Source organism: Maylandia zebra, linkage group LG5 (genome assembly GCF_041146795.1).
Source record: "Maylandia zebra isolate NMK-2024a linkage group LG5, Mzebra_GT3a, whole genome shotgun sequence".
NCBI classification, from domain to species: domain Eukaryota; kingdom Metazoa; phylum Chordata; class Actinopteri; order Cichliformes; family Cichlidae; genus Maylandia; species Maylandia zebra.
The window spans coordinates 37,887,284-37,906,470 of record NC_135171.1 but is presented as its reverse complement, the minus strand read 5'-3'; the positions used below and the strand labels follow the sequence as shown (position 1 = coordinate 37,906,470).

The following is a 19,187-nucleotide window of genomic DNA, read 5'->3' as shown; positions in this document are numbered from 1 at the left end:
CCTAATCCACATAATGACATCTGTTGAGGACACTGTATGTTTCCACTGAGGCTCACTGAGTACTCTGTGTCCTAAAGTGTTTTTTTGTACAACAACAAAACTGCAGATTCTGAACACTTTTTTTTTTGATGCAACAGATAGAGACATTTACCCAGACATTTCCTCCTGAAGGTGCAGCAGTAGTGTTGCTATAATAGATTCATGTTTAGACAGCACACCAACAATACAGCCATTGTGCTGGCTAGTTTCACAATGTATTGTCATTTCTGAAACGATGAGCCACTATTTTTATGGGTAGCCGTTACTCTTAAACTGTAAAATCATCCCTCGGTGGCCATAAAATTGTGCTGCTTTTGCAGAGCACCTTGTTCTGTGCGAAGAGGAGAGAAGAAACGGCAGAATCCAACACGTCCCTCGGGTCGAGACCTTTGTCCCGGACATGATAATGGCAATTGATTAGTCGGCGATGCAGCACTTGCAGACCTTACAGGTTTCTTAACAGCATTTTCCGACCTAATTTAATTAACATCAAAATGCTGTGCACTGCAAAATGTACAGGTCATTGCAATTACCTACTTAAGGTGCTATTTATCATGCGATACAGCAAAGTGGTTGCATTTTAAGCCACATTAGTGTCATTATTGTAATGCCAGACTAATATCGTTAGCTTCATAGCATAATTGCCTAAGTCATTTGACTAAGTCAATGACTTAGGCACTTATGCTATGAAGCTAACGATATGTTGGTCAGTGGATCTACCACTATGCTACATAAAGAAGCATCTCAGCACTGTTTTATATCAGTTCTAACTTAGACCACCCTCATGAGGTTGGTTTGAGATGTCCGGATAATTAATTTTTTGATTTCGGTGAAATTTGATAGAAACATTCATAATTGCCAGATGATTTATTTTGAAATAGTATTTCTGGTCAACACAGAATTGAAAGGACAAGCATGAGTTTTTGTTCAGATGTTAACAGTAGGCCTGGATACACATTAGTTCATTCAGGCCTAAAAGGTAGCTTTCCCAAACACAGGTTAATTGCTGATTACTAAAACCTGGACTACGGAGTCTTGGACTTAAAACCACCTGTGCTAATCTGAATGAGCTGGACTGAGGTTGGACAGAGTTACACTCTAAAAGCTTAAAACCGTTTGGAACGGTAAAGGCAATGAAAACGATGGCACCGGATAAGCTCTGCTCTGAAAAAACTGTAGAAATCTATAGAATCTATGGGAAGAATTCATTGATTTCAGGTAACATTTGTTGGCTTCATCTTGTTACTTTTTTGTGAAATCGCTGAGATGGCATGATAGTAGAGGTCCTGCACATATGTTGAGGAAGAATATAACAATGAATTAAAAAAAACTGCTGCTGATTCATGAACAGTCTAAAACTGATGAAGGACCTACAAATAAGGAAAGAGAATCAGCAGCCTTGAAGAACATAACAGATGATGACGATGATGATCAGATCAGGCATCATATGCACTTACACTAAGTATATGAAAACTTTCAACTTTGAAAATAGAAAAAGAAAATGCAAACTTTCAGTTGCTCCTGTGTCATCTGATATGAAATATGTTCTACTTTTAACTAATTCTACAAAATCATCTCTGTATGCAACTCATTAATACATCTGGATTATCAGACTGCTGCCGCGGGAGCTTGGCATCCACACTGCTGACGGTAAAACAGCTGTTGTGATAATGACAATGCAGCATCTTTAACGAATAAGAACTCATTTAATCAAATTGCATAAAAATGTCAGGAAGAATTTGTCTGGCTGGTGATGCTCACTGATCGTCATTAATATAGTGCAAGTAACTCATTGATCTTCTTTGACAAATGACGTTAATCTAAAATTAAACTTAACTCCTGGAGGTTTAATTTAGTCCTGGAGTAGCTCCAATTTGTCTTCAGGAAATCTGTTTAAATAATCCAGGACTAGGTTAAGTCTAGGTAACGGATGTCAAACATAAGGCCTGGGGGCCGGAATCGGCCTGCATTGTAGAGAAACTGAGACTTTCTGTTTAAATTCTTTTTTTCTTCTTTTTCTGATATTAAAATATCTCAGGAATTAAATGTTTAGTTAAATGTCTTTATACTGACAGAAAGGGCAGCTTTACTGGTCCAGCCCTCTTATGATACTACTTCAAGCCACAACTAAGAAAGCTGGTTTAAGTGGCTTCTGATTTAACACCAGTCTGGGAAACCACCCCATTATTTATTTATTTTTCTTACTCAAGTCCAAGTACTCAAATTGAGCTCGATGGGCCCTTTGTCTCAGAATTAGCTGAATGCTTGCAGCATTGAAGGTTTTCTGAGCATTGGAAAACTCTTTTAATTAACCTATAGGATAAATATTATAGCTGCCGTACTTCACCAGCCACAGGGTTGTTCACCTGTCTTTTCACCCATTCATCTATGTGAATGTGATTTATCTTGAGGGGAATTTCTTCAAATGTAGATTTGTGGTGGACATGGGTCAGGGTAACTGAGACCTCAAAGCCATCCTGATTTTCTTTCTTATTTATATTATGTTTGAGACAAACATCCACTTGGACTCAAGGCTGGCCTGATGATAATTTGGTGGTTAAAGGTCAAGAACACTGTAACACACTATTCAAAAACATTTTTCTGTTCATTATTCATTAACTCAAGAACAGAATGAGAGTTGGAACCTGGTTGGAGGAAGAATACAGATGTTGTTATTATAGTTTTAATTCGTCCTGAAATTCTGTATCAGTGCATCTAAAAGAAACAAGGATAACAGATCCTTCCATCCACGTGTCACGGCTCGGCTTGGACGCTGCATAATTTGCCCCCATTTCCTGAACTTTTAACATGTTTACTGCATCAAAGTTGTGAAATATCTGGGATTGATTTATGCTCTTGTGCTTTCGTCCTGGAGTCTTGTGAGTCACCCTAAGTTGTTTTACCTGATGCTTGTCAGTGGAAAAGAATGCTATTTCTGTATACCACATGACAAAGGTAATGGGTGCAATTTTTCACCCAGCAAGGATAGAGAGATTGATGAAGGTTGATGGGGAAGGAAAGGTGTTGAACAAAAAGAGGTTGGGGGGGGAAAATGAGATGCATTAAGACGAAAGAGGTGAGAGAAAAAGTCAATACATACTCCCCCTCCCTTATCAGTCTCTTCCATTGTTCCCCCTAACAGATTGCAAGCCGAGTGTTTATAATAAGAGGCAGACTGCAATATCCAAATGTTTCTCACTGGTGATATGTAGCTAAGAGAAAGGCTGGCTTTTAATGAGATTTTCTTTGTAAGAATGGATACAGTGGGATGGGTCTGACTCCAGTTTTGACCCTGCACAATGCTGGATGTGAATCTTGTGTCTGTATTTCTAGAAAAATGGCAAAAAGAAAAATTTATTTTTGTAGAGAAAAATACTGGCACATATCCATAAAGTTCTTCATAACATCTGCTGTCTATTTGTTGCAAAAATAAAAGGTTAAAGTCCCAGTCATAGAGGACTAGAGGTATGGGTAATCATGTGGCAACCAATCATCATGAGGGAAAAATATGTATTTCTTGACCAGTTGGCAAATGGTTGCTGAAAGACGATGGAAGCTCCTGTGTATTTTCCATGGAAGAGTCCAACTTTTCTGCAGCAACTGAGCTGTAGGGACTGTGAAAAGTGCAACACAAACTGGAAATGGAGAATTTTACCTTCAAAGCGAAAGTTGGAACTTTTTCTTTGAAAGCAAACGTTTTTTTGTTTGTTTGTTTTTTAAATGAGAAATCTCCAAGCGACCATAGCAAGGCGAACACAGTACGCTCTTTGCAACCTGGCAATGGACTGTGATCTCCAAGAATCGCATCCCTATCAGTCAGGGAATGTGCTTTTTTTTTTTTTTTTTCCTCATGATTGGCGGTTGCCAGATTGGTGCTGATTGTTCTTGCTCATGTGACTGAGGCCCGAGATGCAAATCTACAGGCTACCCACCCACTACACTCAAATCACAAGGTGCCACTCCTCCATGTGTGGTGAGATAGATGTTAGACTGTCTTTTGTGCAGTATGTGCAGTAGATATAGATATACACTGTCTGGCTGGCCACGACATTAAAAACACTGACAGGTTAAGTGAAAAACATGAATCATTTCCACAAACCGCCAAACTTCGGCATAGCTGCACACTGACAGTAACTGCAGATAATCCCCCAGCGAGATAATGCCTTGCACCGTATCGCACAATCAGCTTAGGTATGGTTGGAGGAACCCAAGCAAAAAGTCCAAGACACTGACCCAGCCTACAAACTCCCATGGCCTAAAGGATTAACCAAAAACACCACACTAAGCTTCTTTGGAGTAAAGGGGTCCTACTCAACATTAATCAGATGGTTATAATGTTGTCGTCGAGCCGTGTATGTATGTGAATCATGTATATTAAAACAAGTATATATGTGCAATCAGTCTGGTTAGATATGAACCTGGAGCAAAAATGAAGCCATGCATCTGTTCAAATTTGAAGTGGAACATCTACAATGTCAAAAACAAATAAAAAAGAAAGTTTGTCATGTAATAAATTGTCCCATCATTTTACACATGATTTAATACATTTGGAAACTCACTACTTTTCTCAGTGCTTTGCTCTCTCCACCTCTGCCTCTCACAAACAAACACACTTGGAGAAATACACACCATACTGCAGTAAGGTCATGTAACTTGACGCATGCTCGAAATCCACCTGGTGACCTGGCACACACTCAGAACCCCTATAAATTTTCAACATGTTTTCCTTTCATTTCTGAGTGTAGAGGGCAGTCATGAGTCACAAGTGTGACACGTTCAGGGAACGCGCGAGCCTTTTCCAAACTATAAGCCTGAACATGTACAAATAAGTGGCGACCCGTACATGTGATCCCTGCAGGATAGTGTCCGAATAATAGATGGCTGTGTTAGTGATTCCTTTCCTGTGATTGTAGCACATTATTGAACACAGATTGACTGTGACACTGTTTATTTAAAAATTTGACCCATTTCTAGTACTGCAATGCCGCTATTGAATTTTACACATAGGAAAGTGAGGCAGACGCTCTTCTCTAATGCATATAATTTACATTGAATGTACTCTGTGATAATAATCTTAGCTTTCTAGTTTCATTTTGCAACTCTTTTCCCCTTAAAGCTCTCTCATGAATAATTGTAATTAACAGTGACTTTTTCCTGCTGTAATTTCTAAGGGTAAATATTCCTGACACTTTAGATTTTCAGCATGGTGCAGTGTCACATAGTTGTGTGAAACCCAAAAGAGAATTTCTGTTCTTTTCCACACTACAACAACACAAAGACATGGTGCACCGTAAGATGCTTTATGTTCCGGTGTCATATCTGGGGAAATTAAATTGGATATCAACCAAGAATGTTTGGCTGTCAGAATCATGCACCTAATCCTGTGTGCTTAGATAAAACATAATATGCACATCAAATATTACTTCTTATGGGGGCTAAGGATTACAGTTTCTTTGTCGGGGGGAGGGGGGGTGTCTTTCAGAAAAACCTGTAAAATCTATATTTGCTGGCTTTGAGGATCTACTACGCTGAAAAAGTAGCTTGGTTATGTCAAACACAGGCAACTGAATATATTTTCTAAAAACACAAAACTGTTTTTGATTAACATTATTTTTGTTTGCTTTTTCTGTTTTATTCAGGTTCAGTAAGAAGTCACTGACATTCAGATCCTGACAGGTGCATCTGCAGCTCTGCATACTGCACACCAATGGATGTGTAAAGCTCCCCGTGGCAGTTTAACATGTTGGAGTACTGTGAGTTTCTGCAGTGGGATTATCAAGAAAACAAAGGTAAACATAAAGAACAGAGCCAAACAGCTAAGACTTCCAACAGAGGTGGAGGGTGTGGTGATGGCAGCTTGAGTTCAACCTGGACGCATGTCTGCATTTTGTAGTTTTTCTTACTCTTCTTTGGTGCAGTGTTTAGGACTGTGTTTGGACTCTGCTGCTCTATAATTGTCTGGTACTCCTGTTTCTTTCCACTATCCAAATCCATCATTTCTCTTCTGCTTATCCAATTTGGGATCGGGGGTTGGGGGGCTGGAGCCTAGCTATGTTGTTAAGTTAGTTATTCAGTAATTCAAAATTAATCATATGTATAAATTTTAGAGTGAATTTGAGGGTTAATTAGTCTCTCTGTTTTAGTGCTGCAATGAACTACGGTGTTTCTAACTCCATGATAGTTTGAACAGGTGGCGGTCAGCAGTCATTTGGCATCCCGGGGAAAAATGTGCATTCTGCAACTGGTTTCAGAGTGGTTGTGGGAGGTTACAGGCAGCTGCTAGTATGACACTGGTCACAAAGAGGCATACAATGCTGCTCCAAAAAACTAGGTTACTGGGTTACCACAGTCACCTTTATTTGCATGTCGTCCATGCAAACTGTTTGGTGCAACACCTTTTTTTTTTTTTCACCTTGCCATTATCAAAACCTCTTTACAACCAGTCAGAGAAAACACAGTTTTCCCAAATGACCTGTGGTTGCCAGGCAATCGTTGACCAGTCTATAGGTCTTTGTGACTGAGGCTTAACCCAGTTCATATCACTGCTGTTTGTCTCAGGTTGGGATATTATACTTTTGGGATAGTATGTATCAGTAATTAAAATTTTGTTATGGACTTACTGGTCAGCAGTTAATAAAACGATTACAGTACAGGAATGTCAAAACATTCAGGACACAACAGGATTCTGTTAATTGACTTTGCATCTGAAATACGAGCAAATTTTGGATTAATTGAGGGGAAGTTAATCAGCAGCTCAGAGTTTTGACTGTTGGACAAATGACAGTCTGTTCTGGGGTGCTGGTTTAGTGCAGTGGGTGAGGCGGTGGCTGTGTGCTGTATGGCAAGAATGCACCGGTCCAGGCTCGAGCAGACTTTTCTCAACTCTCGAAATGCTTTCTTGTCCATCTACACTTATTGTCCAATAAAGCCAGAAGCAAAAAAAAATTCTTTTTTTTTTTTTTTTTTTGCATCTAAAAAAAAAAAATCATAATCTTTTGGGATAAACACCAGCATTGATAAGAAACCAGTGAGGCTTCAGTTCCAGTCACTTTAACATGTGACCTATCTCCACATGTTGACTGAAATCCAACTTATGACTTTTATGGAAGCTGTAACTATAACAGCATGATCTTTGCTTCTTTTTAACCATACAGAGAGATGAACTTATTTTTCTTTTTAGTCTTGGCCAAGAATTGCAAAGCAGAAGATAAGTGGGGAGTACGACATCTGCAGGGAATTATCCATCTGCGAGTGATCTCATTTCAATTTCTAACAGTCAGTGCACATGTAAGAAAGTCATAGTTAGACTGGGGCCATCGTTATTTGTGATTTCTCCGAGCAGAAGGTGGAAGAGAGAGTTCTTCTTAAAGCAGAAGGCATTTCGGCTAATAGCCATGTGTGAATGTAAGCATGAAAAACAACACAATCTGTTTCCAAGTTTTTCAGGAGGCATAAAATATACAAGCCACTGCCACTGACAAATTGTTTCAGTACACTGTATAGCACAGCAGGCATGTGCATGCACACACGTACACACATCTTGGAACTTAAGAGGCACATCCACAGAAATTACGGGAATTTGTGTTGCCATGGTATGGTGGAGAGCTTGTTTTTAATATTAAGCGGCAGGAATTTTAAACCCTCAACCATAAGCAGCACCCCTCTCCTCCTCCCCCCATCCTTACCACTGAGGTTTGGATGGTGGTCACGACTTTGTGTGCCCAAACTGAGTCCCTCGAGTTCTGCAATTGCTTTGATGCATTTTTCAAAAGGGCTGTGACATGAATGCCAAAAACACATAGCTTCCCATTCCTCCACACAGCACACAGTATCCTCACTGTTTCTCCTTTGTCACGTTTTCTTTGCTGTACCAAAATCCTTGTAATAATAATAGTTCTGCAGAGACCCCATACTGTACTATACTCTACCTCCCCACAGCCAGCTGACAGAATATTGGCAATGGTGAAGTCCTGTTTGGTACACTTTGGAATAACTTCCCCCCCCCCCCCCCCTTTTTCTTTGCTTTCTTACTCTTGATTTTAGATGTTTATCCAAATCCATCCAAAAAATGCATTTGAAATACCTGCATACTGTTCATTTTATTAACATGAATGTGTCTGATACTTCTAAGCAGTAGAATTTATTTAATATTGCCTTGATCATTAACTTATTATTTGCAGTTAATTAATTAGGAGACGAAACTGCTGCATAAAGCATATCTGAATTAATTATCTTTATGTAGCTTACAAATCCTGCTCTTAAAGCAATTTTTTTTAAAAAATAAAAAAGACTAATTATTCTACCTGCACAGGACTGACCTGGCTCCAGACCTCTGAATGTCGGCTCATATCTCAGATTATAAAAGCTCTGGTGTGTGCACACCTCGTGATGCTGATTTTCTGCTCACTCAAAAAACAGATCAAGTGTTTAAGAATTTAAAAATATAACAAATAAATAAATCGCACATTTCTAATAGGGGGGGTTGCGTGTTATTTCTATTTAGATGACATAATAACATTTACAGCTTGTGTAAGAACAATCGACAGCCTTCTGGACCTTCTAAAAGAAAAGGGGGAGTTCACTGCCCCTTCCACACAATGCTACTGAGGCATGTCAAACAAAACAGCAACACAGCTTTCAGAGCTTTGGCAAAGGTGGGGCATCCACCCCAGGGGTCTTACCTTTTTTCTTTTAAACCACCTTTATCACTCTGCCACAGTGATAGGGCAGATAGGCAGGGTGTCAGAGAGTGTCACTGGGTTTCCCCCCTAACTATGTCTTCTGTGGAGGTCAGCAGCATTCACTCCCCACTTTATAGCGTGTGGGCAGGAAGGACTGCTCCTTATGAGTCACCTGACAGTTTGCCAAAATCACTTCAAGGCTAACTGAAAGCTGAACTCCACCTTTACCTGAGTCTTTGCTTCAATTACTGCCAGTACCTGGTAAGATTACTTCCTTAGCCTAATGGCTTCCTTCACATCTTGTGTCCATCATTTGGGTCTTGGGTTGCTGCCACAACAGGCACCTTATGGAAGCAGATTGGTGCCAGCAGAACAAGCGCGGGTAGATGAGGTACTTGTTTGTGCCCCAAACTACAGACACAGAGCAAGGGTGATACAAATATACCCATCTATTCCTTTTACTTAGGGTATCTACAATGTGGGATACACTCCAGCCTCTTTCCAGGAGAGTGGTTGAGCTGTATGTTAAGGTGAATCGGACTATATCTATGTATGCACTTGCTCTTCAGGCTCCTTCCCCAACAAAAAAGGTGACATTCAAAGCCTAAAGAACCAGTTTCGTCTGCCAGGATTGATCCAACAAAAGCCCTGAAATCAGACAGGTAACACAGCTCTTTGGTCTCTTCTTTACTGGAGTCTTCTGAATCCCACTTTGTCTAGCCCCTCACCAGGAAACACTTTGCAATGGGAGACCCTACTGGGGCTAATGCCCTGGACAACATAGCTGCTGGGATCACTCAGGCGTACAAACCCCTCCACCACAATAATGTGGCGATGAACGAAAGGAAGGAAAAAGTGTCAGATGTGTCCTCACTTCCCTTGTTCCATTTACACTTCCAAAGAGAAGATGTTTGTAACATTTATTTTGATAAATTTTGCTTTAGCTTGCAGTTTCATCAACAGCATGTGTTTAACTCTTATTTTGAGGGTGTTAAGGCAAAAACACCTGAATCAGAGGTGAACAAGGAGGAAAAAGCAAAAGAAATGATATGTGACTTTACTGCCAAATATTCTCAAAATGTTGAAAATATGCAGTACCAACAAATGCAGCAGTTTCTCTATTTCATGTGATTGATAAGACTTAAGTTTTTTTTCTTTTTTCCTCTACTGCAGATTCAACATAAAGCACTTTTAGTGTGTCTAGTTTTTGTCAGAGGGGAAAACTCTCCACTAGCATTATGGATTGACTGAAGCGTCATAAATTCTGCCAAATAGCCTAATATCATAATATTAGAGGCAACGTCATATATGAATATGAGAGGAATAATAGCTTTCCCTCCTTCTGTCTGCAGGTCTTGATGAAAACCTAATTTTATTGCCACAATCATAATGGAATTATCTCCAGGTGTGATGAGGGCATTTAATGAAATCATTACAAAGGATTACTTGCTCTTTTTCATGGGGCTTATTAAAAGTGCCTTTGTGATAGGAGGCTGGGTGAGAGAGAGGCTGGATTTTTTTTTTCCTTCTCCACTCTGACTGATTGCATGTTTGTCAGTCTGGCAGTCACACCATTTGTGGCTGGCATAAAAGCCTGCAGGGAGCCACAAGATCTGATTGGGAATCTTGGGGAAAAGCAAAAGCGGGAAAAAAAAGGAAAAAGGGGGGGAAAATACATCGGCTTCTGCAGTGTTGTATTGATGTGTTTGAACCATAGGGCTCTCATTTTCATGCCCTCAAAGCACACATAAAAATGGTTTTTCAATAAACGCTACACTTTGATGCATAGTTTATCTGTTGAGGCTATAATAAAGGAGTTTCTTTCTCTCTCTTCCTCTCTGTCCTTGTATTTATGTGAATCCTCCTTTCTTTTCTCCCTTTCTGACTGTCCTACTTCCTCTTCCTTTCTCCCACTCTCTGTCTACCCAGTCATGTGACTTCACTTCTGAAGTATTGAACTGTATTTAACCTACCTAGTAAATCCTTTTCCTACATCCCCTGAAGGGAGACGTACACTATGGATGTTAAGTTTAATGAGCAGCACAGGAAAATCACAGTAGTATTGCCATCCATAATTCTCTTTGATTGAAGCTTGAATTGTAAAATCAATGTCTTCTTGTCCCGTGTTTACTTGTAGTTAATATTTCTTTGTATGACAAAGCAACTTTGTTTCTTTCCTCATCAACAACCGGTCACCCGGAGATCTGCCATACATCAGTGTTTGATGGAAAGCACACCTCAGATTATTTTTCTTTGTTGTTGTTATCAGCATTGCTTTTATGTCCATTCTTCTAAAGTGGCATCTAACGGTATTTTCTTTATATTGGTTCATCTTCTCTTCTTTGCTTAGGATAAATGCATGCAGGATAAATTAAAATGCAATTTTGAGTTACTTGTACTTGAGTGTATGAGAAATGTCCATGCCACTTAATATTTGCACCTCACACGTTTATCAAACACCAACCCTCTGATTAGCAGATGACCTGCTCTACCTCATGAGTTACAACCACCCCAAAAAGCGTAGTTGAGGTTAATTGAAAAAACAATTATTTTCAATACCATTAAAAATATACAACCCCTCGCCTTAGATCAAAGTACAGGAGCCAACAGAATTTGTCGTGCACAGCACTGCCACCAGAGGTCAGTCATGGGATTGCCAAGCAGAGAAGCGTATAGAGCTATGGCTTGCAATCAAAGGTTCAAATCCCAATAACGATATGTATTATAATATAGATAAATCAAATGAATTAATGGTTTATATAATAGCCAAATGGAATGGACACTTTCTTATATGTTATTAGTTTTCTTCTTTTAATTTGGAACTTCTGGGGGAAAATTAGAAATGTAAAAATAAAAAATAGTAATTATAAATCATTAAACATTTTTAATGATTACAGGCCCAACACAAAACATTGCTACAAGGGGGAAAATAATTGACCCCCTGTAAATTTGTAAGTTTGCTCACTTACAAAGAAATGAACAATGTCTCGTTTTTATGGTAGTTTCATTGTAATGTAGAGAGACAGAATATCAAACAAAAAACACATTACATAAAAGTTATACATTGATTTGCATGTTATTGATTGGTGAAGTTGTCCTGTTGACGCCTTTAAATTCCACAGTGAAATGCCAACTGTCCATGGGTCCACAAGTAGTAACAGCATATTTCAAAAGGCTGAGTCTGTTCTGACTGCATGTTTTTTTTTTTTCTTGGACATTAATTTCACGATCATTAAAAGAAAACTCACAGCTCATTGTTAGTCAGTGGTGCCATTTTCAGTCATTATAAAAGTATCCTGTTTATAAGGTTGGGGAAACCTGCAGTCAGCTAAGACTGAAGAAGTCACCTGACCTGAGCTGATGAGGGACGAAACATTTCTCCCAATCCCACATCCAGATGAACAGAATCGACATTCTGGGATTAATTTACCTGGAATATTGAGCATGCGTCAAGTATAGTAACATAGTGACAACATTTAAAAATTATAATATTTTATTCCTAATCAGCACTTTTACTTAATGTTTACAGGTGTGTGTGTGTGTGTGTGTGTGTGTGTGTGTGTGTGTGTGTGTGTGTGTGTGTGTGTGTGTGTGTGTGTGTGTGTGTGTGTGTGTGTGTGTGTGTGTGTGTGTGTGTGTGTCATATTCCGAAGTAAACAGTCATGACTGATGGATGTCATTGTAATTTGGTGCTTGTGCCGGGGTGTGGTCTGCGGCGTGGCTGCGGGGTAGGCGGATGCACCCAAGCGGCATCTGCACCTGAGTGGCATCCCCAATCACGCCTCACCAGCTTAAAACCAGTGAACTGGGTCATCGGGTCTTCGTGGTGGTGGTGCATGGGTGGCTGTGAGCTGGAAAGCTGCAGTCGTGAGTATTGTTGTGAACAGCAACCTTGATAAAGTAAAGTGTTAACGAGTCCTGAAAAGCGCTTAGATGTGGTCAGACCTAGTGTGCATTGTTTACAGTGCGTTTAATGATTTATATTTGAACTGTTATTTTTCCAGAGTTGAATGATTATACAGCATACATATTAAAGCCACACAAGGTTGTGGATATTTGACCGCTCTTCCTCGCAGAATTGATAAAGGTTATTTAAATTGCTTGGTTTCCTGGCAGACACCCAACCTTTAACCACTGTTCAAAAATTTTAAATAGAGTTGAGGTTTGCTGGGCTTTGTGAAAGTCTGGGTCTTCTTCCAGACGTTGGCAAAGAGGTAACACATCTGAAAACTTACACTAAAACTAAACTTACTTACAATAAAGATCCTGTTTAGAAATGGCTCTAAAAGACCTTCCCAACTTGTTCTGAGTATTGGATAAACCAGTATCATCAAACAAACCCATGTTATGCCGGTAAAGAGAAACTACCAGCTAGTCACTCAGGATCTCTGAGATGACCTTGTGAAGTTAAAATTAATTTAAACCATGTGTAGAATATTCACCTATTAAAAGTTTGAATATATTCAGCCTTCATGTACACTTTAGAGCCTGTGTGGATTAAGGAAGGTCCAAAATAAATTCAAACTTGTGCACCTAGATTTTTTGCACCCATAATGCAAAAATGTCTAAGTGTCAAGAACTGGACTTAGATATATTATCAGGAAATTCAGAGAGAGCCACAAAGACCAAGCCTGGCAGAGATAGGTACTGAAAAGAAAGCAATCAACGCAGCACAGGAATGGACTGTGAGGTTGCAGACCAAGAAAAACTCCACTTCTGCAGAAGAGACACCTTCAGGTCAGACTGAAGTATGCTAAGGGCAACCTAGAAAAAGATTATGCATTCTGGAACCTTTTTGATCACATGAGACAAAACTAGGGCTGTTTGGCCACAAAAATGCTGTGGCCAAAGAGGGAGAAGCCTATAAGGGAGAGAGGAGGGAGAAGCCTACAACCCAAAAAAATCAGTGTCCCCAAAATGAAACATGGTGGTGGGAGATGCTTCAGTGCATCTGGAACAGGGACACTCGTCAAGGGGGAAGGAATCATGATAAAAGGAGGATATGTAAATGTTCTGGCAGAATTCCTCAAGTAGTCAGCAGCAAAACTGTGTCTGGTCTTTGTCTTCCGACATGACAGTGACCCAAAACATACTTTGCTCTTAGTGAAGAACTACATCCACAAGACCAAAGTGAACATTATTGACTGGACTCCACAAAGCCTTGACTCCAACCTCCTTGAAAGTCTGTGAGGTTAACTGAAAACCAAGGTCCATGCTTGAGCGCTTGAGAGAGTCACCAAAGAAGAATGGGCTGGAACTTGTCAGGATGTTATTGTAGTAGTAGTAGTAATACTACTAATAATTATACATTTTATTTATAGGTGCCTTCCAAGACCCTCGAGGTCACCTTACATTGGTACAACAAAATAAAATCCTAAGGTAGATTATAAAATTTAAAAAACCCGCAAAAGCTAATGATTAGCTATGAGCTAATAAGGGAAAAATTAGACTAAGACCAAGTCATAATGAAGGGTATGGAGCTAAAAGGTTATATAATTGACTATTAGCATCAGCAGACCTAATAACTTATAATTATTTCCTTATGTATATAATACAGAATATGAATATATCTCTTAAATAAACTGTCCCTTTCATCCGACAGAAAAATATATTTAACTACTCACAGCCCCAAGAAGATTTTCAATTTTAAGTGACTTGAGGGTAACTCGGCGGGCTGCTGAGTGTGTGCAACCACTTCAGCAAACGCCAAGGGTGAACGATGGGCACGTTCACAGCTGTTGTCAAGCTAAGATGAATGACTCCGCCTTACTACTCAGGAATAATACTTAAAACAGAAAATGAAACCAAGTCGTGAATAAATGAATTAAACATTTGTGTTTTGCCTGGTCAGCGCTGATTCCAGTTAGTTGAAGGAAGAAGGGAAGAAGAACAGTGAGCAGTAGTGCTGTAGTGGCAAGAAATCAAGCACTCAGCAGCTCCAAAATACCCCATTAGTCTTCATTTTCAGCAGGACATGCAACAGGGCCCTTACGTCTTAAAGAACAAACTAAAATTTATTGGGCTGACCAGTTTGGGCTAATTGAAAGAAATTGTCTGTCTGCTTGCTTTCCATTAGGATTGTAGTGGGTGGTGGGTTGGGGCGGGGTGATGATTTGGGGGCCTGAGCTTGTTGCCCTCTGCTCGTCACCCCGGCCTGGTTTCCTGTTAATGGTTTGATCCATGAGCGCCCTCCACTGAGCAGACAGTCTGAGCTGTGGGAATCATTTAAGGAGGAATCATTTAGGGAGGATTTATGAGATGCATTCATTATGAAGTGTGTACAGGCAAACACACTTCGATCCGTAATGGCGGCTCAGTAATGGTTTACGACACTGTGCCTGCACTCGCTGAAGTTTTGCTTCGCTCCTCTCCCAGAGTGCAAACAAAAGTGATCATGACTGATTATCTCTGCTCTGTGAGTCTGAAATATTATTTTTGGTGATGCACAATTCTTCTCTCTTGATATCTGAAGGTCACATGTTTAGTTTCTATCATTTTTCAATGTGTTTTTGAGCAAAACATAAGCGTGTCTGATGATGCGGCTAGTTTGAATAATATTTGAATTAATCTCTTTAATAAAGGTGTTTACTGTCGCTCTGACAAGAGGACACCAGGATGACAGATGGAAGACAGAGTACATTACAGTCTATAATTTATCCTAAAACGTTCATCTTATTTTTATACTGTGGGATTATTCTGCTAAATTACGATTAACATTTTAATCTCCATCTCTCCTGCTTATTCCAATAGAGCGACACTCACCACATTTTGAAGCGCTGTAGTAGAACTGGACCTAATATAAACGCAGTTTTTTGCGAGAGTTTTTAAATCTAATAAATAATCTTATTAAACTAATCAATGCAATAATTTCTGCAGTTTTGCAATCCCGTAGCTAAATCGGAATATAATGAACTAGTATGCAGACTTTTAATTTATATTTTTTTATTTCACCCCAAATTTGCAAAAAACAAAAAGTCCATCCATCTTCTTCCGCTTATCCTGGACCGGGTCACAGGGGCAGCAGCCTAAGCAGAGAAGCCCAGGCCCCAGTCACCTCCTCCAGTTTATCAAGGTATTCCCAGACCAGCCGAGAGATATAATCTCCCGTGTGTCCTGGTCTGCCCTGGGGCCTCCTTCTGGTGAGACATGCCTGGAACACATCAACTAGAAGGCATCCAGGAGGCATCCTTGTCAGTAGCCTGAACCACCTCAACTGGCTCCTTTCGATGTGGAGGACCAGTGGCTCTGCTCTGAGCCCCTCCCGGATGCCCAAACTCCTAATCCTATCACTAAGGGAGAAGCCAGCCAACCTTCAGAGGAAGCTTATTTCCGCGACTTGTATTCGCAGTCTCGTTCTTTCAGTCACTACCCAAAGCTGTGGCCATAGGTGAGGGTAAAGACGTAGATTGACCGGTAAATTGAGAGCTTTGCTTTTACACTCAGCTCTCTCTTCACCACGACAGACGACTACAGCATCCGCATCACTGCAGCTGCAGCACCAATCCATCTGACGATCTTCTGCTCCCCTCTACACTCACCTCAAGATGCTTGAACTCCTCCACTTGGGGCATGAACTCGTCCCTGACCCAGAGGCCACCACCTGATGAAGCCAACAGAACCACATCATCTCTGAGACTACCGAAGTGGAAGGCTTCCGCAACTTGGCTATGCCTAGAAATTCTGTCCATAAATATGAACAGAACATTAACAAAGGGCAGCATTGGCAGAGTCCAGCAACCACCAGGAATAAGTCTGTGTTTTGCTGGCTATGTGGATCAAGTTCTTGTAATAAGGATCGAATGGTCTGTAGCAACGGGCCAGACACCCCAATACTCTCAAAAGCACCTCCCACAGAATAGTCAGAGGGACACAGTTGAGTGCCATTTTTCAAAGTCCAAAAAACACTTGTAGACTGGTTGGGCAAACTTCCATGCACCCTCAAGTATCTCAGCGAGGGTAAAGAGCTGGTCCAGTGTTCCGTGACGGGGACAAAAACCACATTGTTCCTCCTGAAGCCAAGATTCAAATAATGGACACACTCTCTTTTCCAGCACCCTGGCGTGGACTTTCCCAGGGAGGCTGAGGAGTGTGATCACCCTGATGTTGGAGCACACTCCTCCGGTCCCCACCACCCCGGTCTCCCAATCCAGAGGTATCGCATCTGATCTCCACGCCTGTCAGCACAAAAAGTCATCTATAAGAAAACAAAATATGTGATCACTGCAAAGACTTATTGCAGAAGGAGATGAGGAGGAAATATCTTACTCGTTTTATGTTCACATACAGCAACCTAAGGGACATGAAGTGAAATAATAAAAAGACACACAGCACATGCATTCATCCAAATGATATGCACTGAGACCTGCTGTGATTTGTTGGTTGGAGATGGTGACACTAACAAAAACACAGGACGCTGAGCTGGAAAATATTAAGAGTCTCCAGAATAGACGGGATTATAATCAGAGGAGCAGCTCAGGTTGAGCAGTTTGGAGACAAAGTTAGAGAGGGGAGGCCGAGACGGTTTGGACATGTGCAGAGGAGGGAGGGCGGATACACTGGATGCTGAAGATGGTGCTGCGAGGCAAGAAAAGAAAAGAGGAAGACCACAGAGTGAAGGAGGACATGCAGAGGGTTGGTGTGACAGAAGAGGATGTATAAGGATAGGGTGAGATGGAGGAAGAAGATCTGCTGGATTTACCCCTAAAGGGAAAAGAAGACTTACTCTACTGGATATAATTACTTTATATTTTCCAACAATTAGCACAAGTTGGAGCTTTTTTGGTGTGTTATTTACTGAAATGTACTTACTTTATGTCCCACTGACCTGAATTCATCAAGAGAAAGTCTTTAGTGAAAGTCTACAAAGACATAATTGTCCACTTCTCTGTTATCTTAGATTATCATAAGATTTTTGATGAAAAGGACATTAGCAGATGTAAAAGTTTATTCTGCCATCGAAGTTTTTCCCTGCAAAATAGGCGCATGCATTTTACTCCTTAGACTTCCACTACTCACAATATGTTTAATGTTATTTAATAAGGGGTTAAAATGGCAACAATTGTTGCCGATGGGATTAAATGGGTTTTAAGTCATAAGCTTCTGAGGCAACAAATCTTTTCAGAAAAAAATGAATGCATGGTAAATCTAAAGTATATTAAGTATTTAAAGTGTGGATAATACATGTTACATAGGGATATCTCTGGTATCACTATGGACTGGGACACACATGAAGTTGCATGCATTGAGATAATAGGACTCTTTTATTCAGATAAACGCAGCAGTGGACGGTGATCATCAATCGTACACTCCCACTAATCTCAGATGCACCCAAAGTCATCTTGTTCTGTCATTTTGTTCATTCGGTCTGTTGTGAATCCGCCACACACTTGCTGCAGCCCACGTTTTTATGGAAAAGGGAGCTGTGGTGTTAATTGGACCCAAGAAAGGATGAAGACTCATGGTGTCATTACGTGTCTCTGTAAACGGCATCTAGTACTCTGAAGTGTGCCATTAACACAGCTCAGACTGGCTGACCCTGCTGCCTGTTAGCACACTGCCTGTCACTTGTCTAAGTTACAGTTACCGACAGTCAAAAGCATAATCCACAGCTGCCAAAAATACTTTAACAACTTATGCCTGCTGCCCGCCTCCTCTCCCTCCTCCTCTCTGTCACAGGTTAGATAAACTGCCTCTCAGTCTCCATCCCCCTCTCTCTGCGCGTTCGATTATAATTGCTCGCATTTAGCAGCTGAGCTTCTGAATCCGGAGGAGCAACGAGAACGAGGGGGAGGCGGAGCGCACACACCAAATACATGTGCACATCTCTGGTGGAAACTGACTGGCACCGGTGTTTAAAATAATAAGATGCAGCTGTTGATAGTAGCAACTGTCTCCAGGTTTACTTCCCTGTGGCCTCTGTGGCAGCAGAGGAGCGGTGATGAAGGCAGACAGCTGACAGGTGCTCCAGGATGGTGCTGCCATCAGGTGCATCTGCTAAACTTAACTCCGAGACAGGAGAGGAGAGACGGAGAGAGGGGAGGGGGAAAAAGAGGGCAAATGAAAAAGGGGAGCGTGAGGAGTGGGGAAGAAAGAGAGGAGTGGCCAAAAAAAGAAGGTTAAAGGAGGGAGAAGAAGAGCAGTGAGTAGGCGAGGAGAAAAGAATAAGTGTGTTTGTGTATGCAGTGTGTGTGTTTGTATGATTGCATGCTCCTTGAAACCTCATGCCAGCCCTCTCTGTAAAGAAATTCATAGGATGCCTTTGAACCTGTGAATCTGACAGAGCAGGTACCTCTCCGTCTAGACGCCAACACTGTGAAGGGGTAACGAGTACACTGAACAGGTCAGGAGTTGGGGAGACAGTGGAGGGAAGGTAATAAGGAGAGATAATGAGCAAGTGAAGAAAATGATGGAGAGGAAACTGTGAAATAAAAATAAGAATTAAATAAAAGATGCAAAAGGGAAGAAAAG

The 19,187-nt window shown here is 40.7% G+C and overlaps 1 protein-coding gene across 1 annotated transcript in view; it reads left to right on the top strand.

Annotated features, from left to right (window-relative positions):
• The window catches only part of LOC101470492 (serine hydroxymethyltransferase, mitochondrial), a 99,849-nt gene that overhangs the window by 53,848 nt on the left and 26,814 nt on the right, over positions 1-19,187 (top strand). The window contains exon 11 of the transcript XR_013098708.1: positions 5,679-5,828. The gene's annotated coding sequence lies outside the window, so the exon portion shown is untranslated. The remainder of the gene's footprint in view (positions 1-5,678; positions 5,829-19,187) is intronic.